Here is a 15486-nt window from a genome sequence, read left to right on the forward strand (position 1 = left end):
TAAATTTCATCTTCGTGTATGACCGCCAACGATTTCAACTACATACATTGCACATAAGTCCGGAGGACCCTACATCGTCATCAACATGAAGGAGCCGTCTCGACAATTAGCGTCGTCATCGACTTGAAGGAGCCAACATCATCCGTGTCGCTGCAGTACCGGACTCTTCTGTTCACCGACAATCAGGTGCTATATTTTCAGTTAATTACTATTCGCAAAATTTATTTGGCCAATATTTTTTCGGCTCGTACTATTTGCGTGCAGTTTCTTGCGTCGTGATATTACTGCAGATCGGGAATAATCTTTGACTACTTTACTTTGTCGACCCCGTTCGCCATCACGCGCCCAACGTTGCGCACTCGACATCATGCACCTGCCATGCTCGGGGGCTCGCCCGTCACGAACCCGACACTACGGACTCAACACACTCGGGCGCCGCACGACTACATCGACTATGTCCACCGCATGACCTCCTTTCACGTCGGCTTTTCCACAGCCGATAAAAAAGCTAAGTGTCCTTTTTTTTCAAGATTCATATATTATTAACTTTCACCACACCAGAATATCCGGGGCTGCAACATTGCATCATTACAACAAATTTACCTGACATCCGGGGCTGCGCCATTACTTTGTTACCACAAGTATACTCGGTTACTTGATGAAGTTCTTCTCTTCGGCTCTGGATATATCTTCTTCGGCTCAGTGAAATTATTTTCTTCGGCTCAGTAGATTTCTTCGGCTCTATGGATTTATTTTCTTCGGCTTACTGGATTGGTTTTCTTTGGGTTATCATTGGTTTTCTCTAATGTAATACTACCGGGCGGATTTCCGGGACAGTGGATTTATAATTGATGATTCTTACTGGATTTATTTCTTCGGGTCAATGAATTTATTCGGATTCATCTATATGGATACTACTAAGTTTACTCTTATACAATACTACCCGATGAGCTTCCGGGTCAATGGATTCATCTTCTATGGCCATTACTGGATTTATTTTCTTCGGGTCAATGGATTCATCTTCTAGATATCAGCGGATTCATCTTCTACGGTTATTACTGGATTCTTCGGGTCAATGGATTCATCCTCTATGATATCGATGGATTTATCTTCAGTATATGTTCTATATTTAAATGGCCTAATCTTCAATATGGATTCATCTCAAATACTTCATCTGGGGTTCATCTTCATATATTATTGTCTATGGCTTCATCTTAAATGGCGTCACCTTATATGACGTCGCAACTCCGTCAACTTCTTTCGACATCATGGCTAAACACTCGGGGGCTCGACCATGTCTTCGCCTGGTCGCAACTGCGACACAATATCTAAGCAACAATCATGATATCACCTCAGTAGCGCTTGGGAGCTCGGCTATTTCTCCATCAATAATTTGGCGACATCTACTTTCATTATTTTATGGTTTCTACTTCGGCTCGACTTTTTCGCTGCACTCGAAGACCTCATCGCGCATCGACTTCGTCGTGTCAAAAAAAGCTAAGTGTTCTTTTATTTTGCACAAAGTTGATTATCATTTACTTTCGCCGTACCCGACACTCGGGGGCTGCGCGGCATATATTCACTTTACATATCATCAAATCTGAGCATCTGACACCGCATACGAAAAAGAGAGTCAAGGGAAAGATAGAAAAAGTTTGTTTATTTATGCAGGAGAAAGCCGACGAAATTGTCTACAAGAGAGAACCCGACGAAATTGTCCAAAGGGAGAACTCGACGAAATTGTCTTGAGGAACCAAAAAAAAAAGAGAGAGATGGACAAATCTTCGTGTCCATTGACTCGTCATATTCTTCCGAGCAAGAGCATCGGTGATGAACCCGACAATATAGAAGAATCCAATATATTCGGCTATCTCATCAAGCCCGAGAGAAAAATAGAAGAACCCGCAAAATGGGTCATTGCATCAGCTGAACAAGGCACTTGACAAAATATTCTCAGAGCGCCAAAGTCGCGAATAATCTCTGAATGCCGCAGAACTCTGCGAAGGTAAGACCCCGGGTCCGTCCTGTGTGGCGTGGCATCGCCAAAGACTGCGCTCGCTACTTTTTTCCACATCAACAGATGTGAAGAAATATCCTAGCGGACGCGCTGTGGACCCGATAAAACATGACCGGGGCTCGACGGATGGTAAGACCTTAAGCGGCACCCGTCGAGTTAACACCCGTATCCCGGGATCATGTCCAGGGACGTGATCTTGAAGTAGGTTTTTGCGGATTGCCACTAGAGCGGTTAACTAGTACCTGATCCGTCGGATGAACTAGCCCCAATTACCATTATCCCCGTACAATATAGATATGGATGTCAAATAAAAATAGCAACGGCCTGGAGTTGATAAAAAGAGGGGCTGCGCCAAGTTGTTTATCGAGTAGCACAACTTGAGCCTATGCCTAGGTGCAAGCACCCGCTCATAGGCTCGGGGCTACTCTTATCGAGAGTATTGTTCACCCTCCCGATAAAATACAAGAAAGAGGAAAAATTGTGGAGTTAATTACAAGCAAGTTGAGCCTACACCCAAGTGCAAACACTTGGCTGTAGCCTCGGGGGCTACTCCCAGCGGGAGCGCTTGTTGCGCACCCGATAGAAAATAACTTCGACAGCATCTACGACAATCAAGGTTTGTAGACTCAACTCGATTCTACGACTCGAGTGGAGCCTACTCCCATCGGAAGCGCATGGATTTCATCAAGTCTTCCAGAAATATAGTTAAATTCTTCATCGAGTAGTACAACTTGAGCCTATACCTAAGTGCAAGCACTTGTCCATAGACTCGGGGGCTACTCCCATCGGGAGCGCTGCTGCGCACCCGATAATTTCAAGAATCGTCGACATCATCTACGCTACACATGATCTACGACATGGACCTCGCCTTGTATTTCTTCGACTTCGGAGATGGTTATGCTTGGAGTTTCTACGCAAGTCTTCGACTTCCCTATAAACTCGGGGGCTACTGACATGGGCATACCCTTCGGGTACCCATTATTAGTATACCTGGCTCGGCCCAATATGGAGAAGGCCCAATATGGAGAAGGCCCAACAAGGCAACCCGAAGAAGTAGTCGACTAGGACTCTTGTAAAACCCTAGGCTGGTTGCATATATAAAGCTAGCCGGGGCACCCGAAATAAAGAGGACAACGGATAGACAGAATATAGACAACATAGCTCCGCCTACGGCGGCACCCCGTAAACACATCTATGATCATATACTCGGATTGCTAGCAGCACGTAGGGATCCTCCACCGAGGGGACCCGAAGCTGGGTACGTCGTGTGCCTAATCTCGTCCCCGGAATCTCCATCGTCGCTCTCTCCCGAAACCCAAGTCTACGATACGTAGGCATTGCCGAGGTGTTCCCTCGTCACCTAGCCCGCGCCTAGGGGTGGTGTGGGCCCCCTGGCCTCCACGACCTCGCCCTTCCACCTATAAGAAGCCTCCCGACGCGTGAATCCTAAATCAATAAGCCTCCACCCACGAAAAGTTTCGTAGCTCTACCGCCGTCGCAGGCAAGATTCGGGGGAGAGAACTCTCTATTCCGGAAACGTTGCCGGGATGGGGGATTACCCCCGGAGCCATCTCCATCGACTCCACCGCCATCTTCATCATCGTTGCTGACTCCTACGATGAGGAGTTAGTAGTTCTCCCCCGAGGCTGAGGGCTTTACCGGTAGCTATGTGGTCTATATATCTCTCCATGTATGATCTTTATGTGATCATGAGCTTTGTAATCTAGTTGAATAAGTAGATGTTATTCTTCAACTATTGTGCTACTCAAGTGGTTTTATTATGTGATCTCCTGGGACACCTTGTCCAACGGTGTGAAGGTGATAGTGTGCACACCGTGTTTGTTTCTTATTCTTAATTTATAGAAATACTTATGAATTGTGGTGACTAGTTTACTACCATAGCAAAGTGACAGCGTGGGGTGTCCATAGATTGGGAATGTGAACTTTAAGGAATGCTTATGCAGACCTACGCAATGAATTTTTGTTTATTATCAAACCGGAGAGTGGTTAGAGTAGCGTAGTGAAGTGCTAATATCTATGTATTCAATTATGGTATCATTGTTGAGAGTGTCCACTAGTGAAAGTATGATCCCTAGGCCTTGTTTCCAATCATTGAAACACTGTTTACAACCAGTTCTGCTACATGTTTGCTTGCTGCTATTTTTATTTCAGATTGCAATTACTACTTACAATCGTCCATATTACTTGTATTTCACTATCTTTTCGCCGAACTAGTGTTGTATGGGTGTGTTGGGGACACAAGAGACTTCTTGTATCGTAATTGCAGGGTTGCTTGAGAGGGATATATTTGACCTCTACCTCCCTGAGTTCGATAAACCTTGGGTGATCCACTTAAGGGAAACTTGCTGCTGTTCTACAAACCTCTACACTTGGAGGCCCAACACTGTCTACAGGAATAGAAGCTTGCGTAGACATCAATTACTAATACAAAACCTTGTGCTTGACAAGCACATGGTGGAGTTGGCGACACAAGAAAAAACTTTGCTTTGCAGGTTGCTAGAAGAGGAGAAGAAGAAATCGGCCTCTAGCCAATTCCCCGAGAGTTCGATATAAACACTCGAGTCACCCTTGTGGGGAAAAGACGCTTGCTAAAACACTCTGCACTTGGACTCCCAACAAGTTGGTAAAGACAAAGTTGTTGCCATCAAGAACATTTTCTAGCATCATTGCCAGGGAATGGAAAGATATCTACATCGTAGTGGTTGTTGCGTGCTGAAATAGAAATCAATTACCAAGGCAACTGCTAGAGCATTTTTTGACGCCGTGGAATTGCAAGAGGGACATCACAATTACATCTTCATCAAGATGGAGTGAGTAGACCTACTGGAATCATCAACACCAACTTTGTGCAAACACCTAAGCTTGGGGAGGTTGCACCACTGTGAGATTTTCTCCTTTAGATTTTCAAAGTAATTTATTTTGTCTTTTTTCCCTTTTTAGTTTTTTTGACACAAAAACACATAAATTTTGTACAAACACAACCTTTTTATTGCAAACATGGGAGAAAGAGGTACAATTTTTTTTTGACTACACAAACACTCCTAATGACCAATTCAGTGCTAGGCCTATCACAACACCAGAAATAACTGCAAAAGCTTTGAGGTAAGTCATGGTCTATTAAACCTCATGGTTAAAGAACAATTTGGGGAAGTGCTTGTGTGGATGCTCCATGAACTTGCATGACTTATGTGAAATTTGTGATATGCAAAAAAATTAAAATGTGCAAAATGACATTTTCAAACTTAAAATATTCCCATTTTCACTTAGAGAAAAGCTAAAGAATGGATATTATCCCTACGTGGGATGACCTCAAAGAAGCTTTTATAGAAATATTACCCACATGTTAAAATCCTATAAAATAGAAATAGTATCCTATCATTTATGCAAAATGATAATGAACTTGTAGCAACAGCTTGGGAAATAATTAAAAACATGCTTACAATTTTCCCATCACATGGAGTAAATGAATGGACAATCCTACACTATTTTTACAATGGTTTAAATTATATGGCAAGAAGCATGATAGACTCTGCTGCAGGGGGTGCTTTTATGAGTAAAATTGTACATGAATCCAAAACCATCCTAGAAAACATGCTACACAACCATAGTCAATGGCATACTAAAAGAGCACCAAACCCATCTAGGAAAGTAAACTCTATTTCCTTTATCCAATAAAATCGATGCCATATTTGCCTACATATCAAAACAAAAGATTGATAATGTTCCCCTACAGGAACTAGTTGGAAACACCAATGAAAATGTAGATGTAAACTACATAAGAAATTTTGGTAACAATGGATATGGGAACAATTACAACAACTCATATGGTAGGCCACCATATGTTCCTAACAAATACACTATTGGTAATATATAATAACTCCAATAATTTTGAATACCATTAGATCTTTTATATCAACACAAAAGGAACTAAATAAAGAATTCATAGCTAAGTTTGAAAGACAAGATGCTTTAAATGAAAAAGTGGACCTTCTAACAAAAGAAGTTATGTCTTTTAAAAACCTCATCCGAGCCCAAAAGAACTATGAGGAAACTATTAAATTTGTGCAAGAAGTAATAGACAAGTCTTAATAGACCCTTAATATGATGGATGAAATAGAAGAATAATAATAATAATCACAAATTATACACAAGTAGAAGAAGTTAAAATGCTAAGTGAAACAAAAGAACCTCTACTTGAACTTGATAAATTCAGCTTGTATGAACTTATCAATATCCTACAAAAGTTTTCTAATGACCCATTCGTTCATGCTCATCAAGTAGGTTTCGGCTCCTACATAGCAAACTATATAATCAAATAAAAGATAGAAAGATATAACAATGAAGCCGTTATACCACCAAAGCTTGGAGTGTTTGACTCCCCAAAATATTAATCACTATTGGCAAAAAGACCCATCATTATATTTTAGATCTTGGATCTAGTGTCTCTGTATTATCCAAATAACTATATGATCTACAAGAACTCAAAACTATGGAAAAATGTTTGATATATCTTTTTCTTTCTAATGATTCAACCACACATTCTTTAGGAAATGTAAATGATATTATGGTTGAATTACATATGACTTTTGTGCATGTTGACTTTGTTGTCATGGACATGGGGAGTAAAACCTCTAGTCCTATAATTCTTGGAATACCTTTTTTGAGAACTACAAGTGCAATAATTAACTCAAAGGAAGGGAATGTGAAGTTTCAATTCCCACATAAGAAGTGTATGGAACATTTTACAAGAAATAGCACCAAGATACAAGCTACCACATGATCTCCACATCACTTAAATCAAGGTAAGTAAAGCCTAGCTATATGGCTATAAAGAAAGCGCTTTACGGGAGGCAACCCGAGTTTTTTTTGGTTTTGTTTTTTTTTTCTTTTGCACTCTTCATGTTGAAAGAGAGTCTATTTTTGGTTTTATCTCTAGATTTTATAATAAATTACCAAGTTTTACCCATTTTAATTGTTTTAAAGTTGTGATACATATAAGGAGTTGATGAATTCCACATATTGCTTTTTAGTGCGTGATTTTTCTAATTTTTTGGAAGCTCCTAACATCGCGAAAAAATCACTGAAGCTACAAATTTTCATCCTATATATGCACAAAAAAATCAAAAAGTCCTGACATGTTTAATTGGTCAAAAAAATCGTTTTGCTGCTGCTGAAAATCTAGACTAATTCTGCCACTTGTGTTTCAACCGTTTTTTTTTTTGGTTTCAAAATGATTTTCCTTGAGTTTTTTTATATAATAGAAATGTGTAGGAAACTATATGGTTTCTTGACTGCCAAGGAAAAAATTGTATTCTCTATATATTGCAGCTACTATAAAATTCTTGTACCACTAATTTCACCCTATATAAAAGAAATGGGAGAAAGTTTTGTGTTGAAATGTTTTGACCAGGAATGGAGGAGCAGCACACCAAGAGCTCTCCAAGAATGGTGAAGACCATAAGCTTGCAGATGCCCAAGGCACCCCACTAGACCTATTTAATTAAACTCTCGGGTTGCAAACTTCTAATCTTTGCTTTTTGAGCAACATAGAATGATTGTAGAAACTTGTAGCGTCTTTGTCTAGTGTTATCTCTAGTTTTGCTTGGAAATAAATGAGACCAACATGATAGATATTTTGCATGCTTAGGAAAGAGCTATCGAAACAAACTATACCGTGACTGAATTCCTTGATTAGAATAAGTTGTGTTTTATCAAAATAAAATGGAATGGAAGCAAAAGGCTGAAATTCAAAGTTATGCTTAGTCTTCCTAGTTTCAAATATTTTGATGAATGATAATTTGCTAGTGCCTTATTTAGTGATACCTTTTTATAATATACATGGATGTTTAATACTAAGGAGCCTTGTTTGATAATAAATTATTAGCACTACGGACACTATAGCATGCTTTTAGATCTTTTTGCTAGCCCAGAATTCTCAAACAAGCTAAGACTTGAATCCAAATACCTCAAACCAAACACCCACCATACCTACATATTTGGCACTTGCTACTCCAAGTATAATATGTGTGCTATGTCTCCAGGTACTTTAAAATGTATCTTTTGCGCAGTTAAAGCTCACGAGAAAGTAGGGCGTGGGGTGACACCACTAAATATGTAAGTTATGTGTTTGACAAATTATGAGTAGCTTGTTAAGTAGGAACCATGCTAACATGGGGAATACTTTCAACACTGCACTTATTTAAGTTGTTTTCATGTTTAAACATTTGGTTATGGGTAACCATATTGTGAAATAGAGGGGTTATGATGCTAAAAGACTGGAGTATGCATATAGTTAGAGAAGAACATTGGCCGGTAATGGAAGCCATGCAAAATAATCATGGTGGAAGTTTCAGTATGGGCATCCTTAATCACCTTTTATAAAAAGGAAAATAAAAAAATGCTAGTATTAGAAGAGGATGTCCATTTATCTGTTTTCTTGTCTTCCCGGTATATATGTGATGCCAAAAAGTATAAGGGATCGCTGAAATCTTCGATGGGAAGTATTAGCAAAATTTATAGTTTGACTCAAGGGAAACACAAGAATATCGGTAAGAATTTAGCGATTGATACGTCACTCTCAATCACACCTGTATATATATAACTCACAAAGCAAGTGCTGATTTATAGAAGTTGATTCAAAGTAGTAGAACAAGTAGTAAAAAATACCATTATATTTCCAGTTTTCACAGGAGGTAGTGATGTGTAACTTTCACTGGCTAAAGGCATAGGAATGAGGTGATAGTGGGGTGTTGCATGAATGATATTGATCATATAATGGAATACTAATAACATAGAATTTATCTCTAATTAAGTTGTCTGTAGGCGTGTGATCCTAACATAGTTATGCATACTAACCAAGAGAATTTACATAACATCTTTTGTCATGTATGCCCATTTCACCGGGGTCAACTTGGAACTACAAGATATTAAGGTCTATCCTTTCAAATAGTCCAGAACAAAACATTAGCACTTCATGAACACACAATATTCTCAAACTATCGCATAATCCCATTGTTTTACCCAACTATCACTTTAGGGTTCAGAGGTTCAACACAATAATAGGAAATACATTTTGCACATAGATACAAAAATCATATATATGATGGGTCAATAGAAGTTCGGTATTGAAATCATGTCACTCGGGGCCTAGCAACAGGAATTAAACATAGCAAAGGTGTACCAACACTCATACAAGAATATCCTCAAGACAAATACCTCAAATCTTGAGACATATGGATACATGATGAATCTCATCCAATCCCCATGCACCTCAAATACATGCAGAGAACTACTCACACATGATGATGGAGAGTAATCATATGATTGTTGGTGATGACGTTCATGGCGATGATGGTGAAGACCTCGAAATCCCCCTCTCCGGTGTGGAGAGCAGGACCAATCTAACCCCTGAAACAAAGATTGTGGATGTGGCGGCATTATGTTTCGGGGAAAGCTCTGTGCTTCTGGATACCTAGGTTTTTCAGGTAAATATGGGGGTACACCAAAGGGGAGGCTGAGACGACGCTCCAGGCCTGAAAGGGCATGTGTGGCGCACCTAATAGAGGGTGGCGTGTCACATGTGCTCATTTCGGCTTTGTGGCCCCTCTCGTGTGATTCCAAAGCTCCAGGTCTCTTGTTTTGGTGAAAAACTTCCGTGGTATTTTTCCTCAATTTTATTTCCCGGAAAACAGACAGAAAGAAGACTTTTGCTAAAGACAGCGTCAGATTCAGCAGTATTACCCATGTAAGGTGAGATTTCAGAGCAAATCATCGAGCAAAGTATTTGGAAAATTAGATATATTTGAGATGTGTTAGCTTCCCCAAGCTTAGTTCTTTGTCCTCAAACAACTCAAACACAGTGTAGAAGCGATAAAAGACTTTGACAAGAACTTTGCTCTATGCATGCATAGCGATTTAACATAACAAGTAGTTGGAACATAGATTTATCAATAAATTGTAATTTTTTAATAAAAATTAACTATGTTGGTGTTGCACTGTTTATGCATCAATGTTGGACATGGGGACGAATAGTTCTAGTCCTATAATCCTTGGAAGACATTTTCTGAGAAAAACAGGAGTGACCATTGATTCTAAAGAAAGGAATGTCAAGTTTCAATTCCCACACAAGAAGTGTATGGAGCACTTTTCAAGGAAGAAGGAGGTAGCATTCATACTACCACATAACTTCCATGACAGTTGAAACAAGTAAGTAAGTCTACCTATATGGCTATAAAGAAAGCGCTTTACGGGAGGCAACCCGAGATGTTTTTATATTTGGTTTTTATTTTGCATGCTTGCTAATGTTAGTTTTCTTTTATTTTACTCTCTGGTTTTTAAATAAAATATCAATTTTTTACCCATTTGGATTTTTAAAGTTGCAAACATAATATGGAGTTGTTGTTTTCCGCGCTGCACTTTTTAGTGCATGATTTTTGTGATTTTTTTGGTAACTCCTAAAATATTCCTAAATTCACAGTAGCTGTAACTTTTCATCCTCTATATGGACGTCAATTGGATAAAATTCCTGATGTGTCTAAGTCATGCTAAAAGTCATGTTTTGCTGCAGCAAAATCTCTGGACAGATTCCACCTTTCTTTGTTAGATCCATTTTTTTGAGTATGAAAATGATTTTTACCTGAAAATTTTGATATGATAGAATGAGTATAACATTATGTTCTCTCTGGTTCATGAAGATATAATTTTATTCTTGAGTAAAATAGCAGCAAGCATGATTTCTTTGTACCTCTATTGTCACGCCATAGAAAAGAATGGGAAGACAAGTTTGTGTTGAAGTTTTTTCACAGAGAATGGAGGAATATCACACTAAGATAATTCATGTATTATGAATATAATAAGCTTGGGGATGCCCATGACACCCCACTGGACTCATTCAAAAACTCCTGATTTGAGCACCTCTAAACTCTGTTTTTTTAGCAACATAGAATTTTCGCAAAAAAATTAAGCGTCATTGTTTTATTTGTGTCTAGTTTTGTTTTTAAAATGAAAGGACCACCATATTGAGTGTTCATAATTCATATGCATGAGCTACTGGACCAAACTCTCCATCTCTGAATGTTGAAAGTAAATTAAGTTCCTTGCTTATAGAAGAAAAGGAGGAATGCCTAAAGCTGAAATTTATTTTATGTATGGTATCTCTAGTTTCACAGGAACTATTGAGTGATATTTCTTATATTCCTTATTCATTTCTGCTTCTTGATAGTATATATAGATGTTTAATTTTAAGTATCATTGTTTTATGATGAATGAATAGTCTATGGATACTATCGCATGCTTTTAGACCTCTTGCTAGCCAAAAGAGTTGAATTCTTACACAAGCATAGATTTGTTTCCAAACTCAACTCAAATCCAATGTCTATCATACCTACTTATATAGAACTTTATATTCCAAGTATAATGTGTGTGTTATGCCTCCAACCTTTTCAAAATCTTCCTTTTTTGTAATTTAAAGCCCACATGAAAGTAAGGTGTGGAAGGAAAATACCAATATGCATGTTGTGGATTCGACCGATTATGAGTAATGAGCTAGACCGTGACCATGTTTACTGGGGAAGTGTTTCAACACTACACCATCAGGGTATTGCACCCTGCGTTGATCATCATTTCTTTTGTTTTGTTCATGGCTATCTCTTGTGGAATGAGTGGAGGTTATTAAGAGTAAGTGTGCATATATTTTTAGAGAAGATAGGAAAAAAGCCCGTGCTTTGCTACGGGTTAATGATTTTTATTAAATTGAAGAAATAAACTACTAAAAAATTACACATGTTTCCTAATAAAAACTAATCAATACTAATAGTTGAGCAAGACAGAAAGTAATCAAACTTTCTATCCTAGGTTTTTACACAATAAGATATATCCATGAATTTAAAGTTGATCTTTTTAATATGCACTTTCCATATGACACTATTGTTTACAACTAATCCCTCATTATGTGTAGACGGCTCAATTTCATTTGTGAATCTATGGTACCATTATGTTATCTTATAGTTCAGAAACAATGGTTCATATGGAGAAAGTAATATAGGAAATGATTGATCTAGTGCAGCTTTGTGGATCAGCAAGCTCCAGGAGCAATGCATCACGAGGTGCTACCGTTATACACACAATTGTTGACCCAGAAGGCCCTGACATGCAGGTCGCAACTAACACTGCAACAGCCAAGCCGTCTCTCAGTTACATCAGCAAGTAAGATCTCTAAACAACATACAAATCTGCAAAAGCTATGATCCAGATAGAAATCATGGATCAGGCGGAATAAGAGTGAAAGAAATCATCTAGGATACCACAGAATCTGGCTCAGGTTTTGGTCTTTCACAATAATGTGCACCAAAAAAATTAGGAAGAGATCCATATGCACGTTGAAATACACAATCTTCGGGGCATCTGGCCGTAGCTCCATAGTCAACTATGAGTGTGGTATGTCTTCATGATTAATGTGACACTATTAGCTACAGCTTTGACGGAGCACAATAATCAACCCGCAGGGAGCAAAGAGATGGTACAGCTTGATGAGAACCTCCTGAAGGCCCAAGGATTCATGACTGAAGCAGATTTCAGGGGATGCTGGTTGCTGCCTCGTCATCGTGGACAGAGATCGTGTGTAGGAGGTTGCCCAGCCATAATTGATGAGCAAGATCTTGACGCCCTTGCCCTGACGAGAGTCCAGGATGGGGTTACTTGGAGCCCATGCAGGCGTCTACGGGACGATGCGACATTGTTTTGTACCAGAGCGTCACAGGCAGCGGCGCCGGTCCGCCGTGATGAGAGTGATGGACCACGCCCATACTGAACCGGTGCTGGGTTCCGATGATGTTGGAGGCCGCCTTGACGTCCTCGTCGGCCAGCGGATGTACGAGTACGAGGCGTTGCCGGCTGTCCGGAACTCGCACGACTGCAATCCCTTTGCGAGGGCGCACTGTGTAACCTCCGATATTGAGCGCGTGCCAGCCATTGGTCGCCGCAGCGGCGACAGGAAATTGGGGACAGAGATATAGCACTTGGCCTAGATTTTCTTGTCCAGCCACATACTCATCATAAAATTTGAAGCTGTCAATAACAGTCCCCGACTTCTAATGGCAGGAATCTTCTGTAAACTGAACCATGACGGATTGAACTCTTATGTTAGATACCTTACGAAAACGTTAGGGAACTCTTTCAGTCAGACGTCCGATACTTTCGTGAACATCGCTACTACCTGTGAAGGAACAAAGGTCTGAGCAGTATTGAACAGAAGCGATGCGTGGGCACATACTCCCAAGTATTTGTCCTTCGTCGTCAGCTATGTGGGCATGAACCCAAGTGCGTCGGCGAGCATGCCTTCACCTGATTCGCCACCATATTGCTGCTCCGTCTGGATGTGAGCACCGGCTCAAGGAAGTGGATGGAGTACTCTGGCTGAGAGTTCGTCAGGAAGTACACCATCTCACCACTCACCAAGTCGAAGCGATTAGCGCCAGGGATGTGGACCTGCCATAGAACATGCTCAAGCTCTAGTTCACTGTCACAGGGCTCACCTCGTTGCGCTGTGGGCAGCTCCCACTCGGTGAGAGGCGAGAGGCCGCTTCTACCGGACGGTGGAGCTAGCAGCTCGAATTGGGCAGCGTCCCCTTCAGCCCTCCTTCCCAAGCGCAAGGTACCAACGACGGCCGAGCCGGCGGTGGCATCTAGGAAGTACATCGGCGGAGAAGATTTCTTGTTAGGTAGGTGAGCGAATCGCCGAATCGACCGCACGCTCTCGATCGATCGAGGAATCGCTAGGAGGCTAGGACTTTTAAGCACGGGATTCACTTCCCTTTTGGTGCCGGATTCGAGTCCTGATTGAATCGAGCGATGACTTTCCTATTCCGCGGAAAGAACTCGGGCCTTGGCCGAACTCTGTGGGCCGACGAAGATGTTTAGCCTTGGACAAACGGAACGAACTGTTATTCCACTTATCGGTGGCAATGAAGGTAATTTTTACCAACTTCAGGGGCAGTTAATGACGGACGAACAAGAAGCCTTATTTTCTTTATTATTAGGTATAGATCAATGGGCCGCTAACCGAAGTCATGCTTAATCATGGTGAAAGTTTCAGCAACGAGCATCCTCAATAGGAAGAGTGAAAAAAATAAAATAAAAAGAGTTATGAAAAAAAGAGTGGAAAAGGGAAAGAAAGAAAAAAGAGTTAGAGAAAAAAGTGAGAGAGAGTTAGAGAGGATGCTCAACATATGTTGTTCATGTTGTCTCGGTATGGATGGACTATTGTTGAGATACCCATCTCCTTTGGTCCTTTGTACAGGCGGCATGAAGGTCCCCATTGTGATACTTGGTTGAAATATGTATGTTGAAAGGTCTTGGTAACCCGAAGTTGAGAAACGAGAGGTGTAGTCCTTAGAATTCAATAAAATGAGGCAACACTTACTCATAAGAGGTCAAACTCATGACACATAAATATCTTCATACATGAGATACTTGGTACCCCATCCTTATTATTATTATTATTATTATTATTATTATTATTATTATTATTATTATTATTATTATTATTATTATTATTGTTGTTGTTGTTGACATGAATTGCATAGATCAAAACCATGTTTTATGCTCTCTACTTTTTATTTTGTTGGAGGTTTAACACATACATTCCGTGCTTACTTTCTTGTGTTGAAGAGTCAAAAGAAATATTCATGAAAAGAGAGGACAAATATTCTTCCAACAATTCTATAGGATTCTCCTAAGCATGTTTTATGATTCATATTACTTATCATTCATGTTTCTTACAATGATATTTACTATTATGCATGCTTTGTAGAATAAAAGAGTTATCACTTAATGAGTTCATATTACTTATTGTCATTCTTTATGGACTGAACCTTGTGATACTTTGCATGATTATTTAGAAGCTATATATAAGAAACTCCAAAGTTCATGTTAGTTTTATCACCTTTATGCTTGGGACAAGCATAGATTAAGCTTGGGGATGTTGATGCATGTAAAATGCATACATGAACTTTGTCCTTTATCATATTGAATTCCCACATATTTGCAACATATATGATGTTATTACCATGTTTTACATTGATTTATGGGGATTTACCAATGATCCCCTTTATTCGGTTTATAACTCTGCAGAACAGGAATTCCCTGTTTTGTGTTTTTTCACTTTCAGAGACCTATACGGAGTAAAATTGACTTGAGATTTTTGGAGCGTCATTATTTCATCGAGAGAAGCACCATGGGACCCGGAAAGCACACCTGGATGAGCCCGAGGCCCAAAAGAGCCCAGGTGGCACGCCCAAACATCTAGGGCGCGCCACCTGCCCTCTTTCAGCCATCGATCATCCAAATCGCGTAATCTTTTTCGTCCACCGACGTATTTTGATCTAAAAATCACTATATATATGGCCCTGAAGAGTTCTCGGGAGGATAGCATCGCAAGAAGACAAAAACAC

Source organism: Lolium rigidum, chromosome 7 (genome assembly GCF_022539505.1).
Source record: "Lolium rigidum isolate FL_2022 chromosome 7, APGP_CSIRO_Lrig_0.1, whole genome shotgun sequence".
In the NCBI taxonomy this organism is placed as follows: Eukaryota; Viridiplantae; Streptophyta; class Magnoliopsida; order Poales; family Poaceae; genus Lolium; species Lolium rigidum.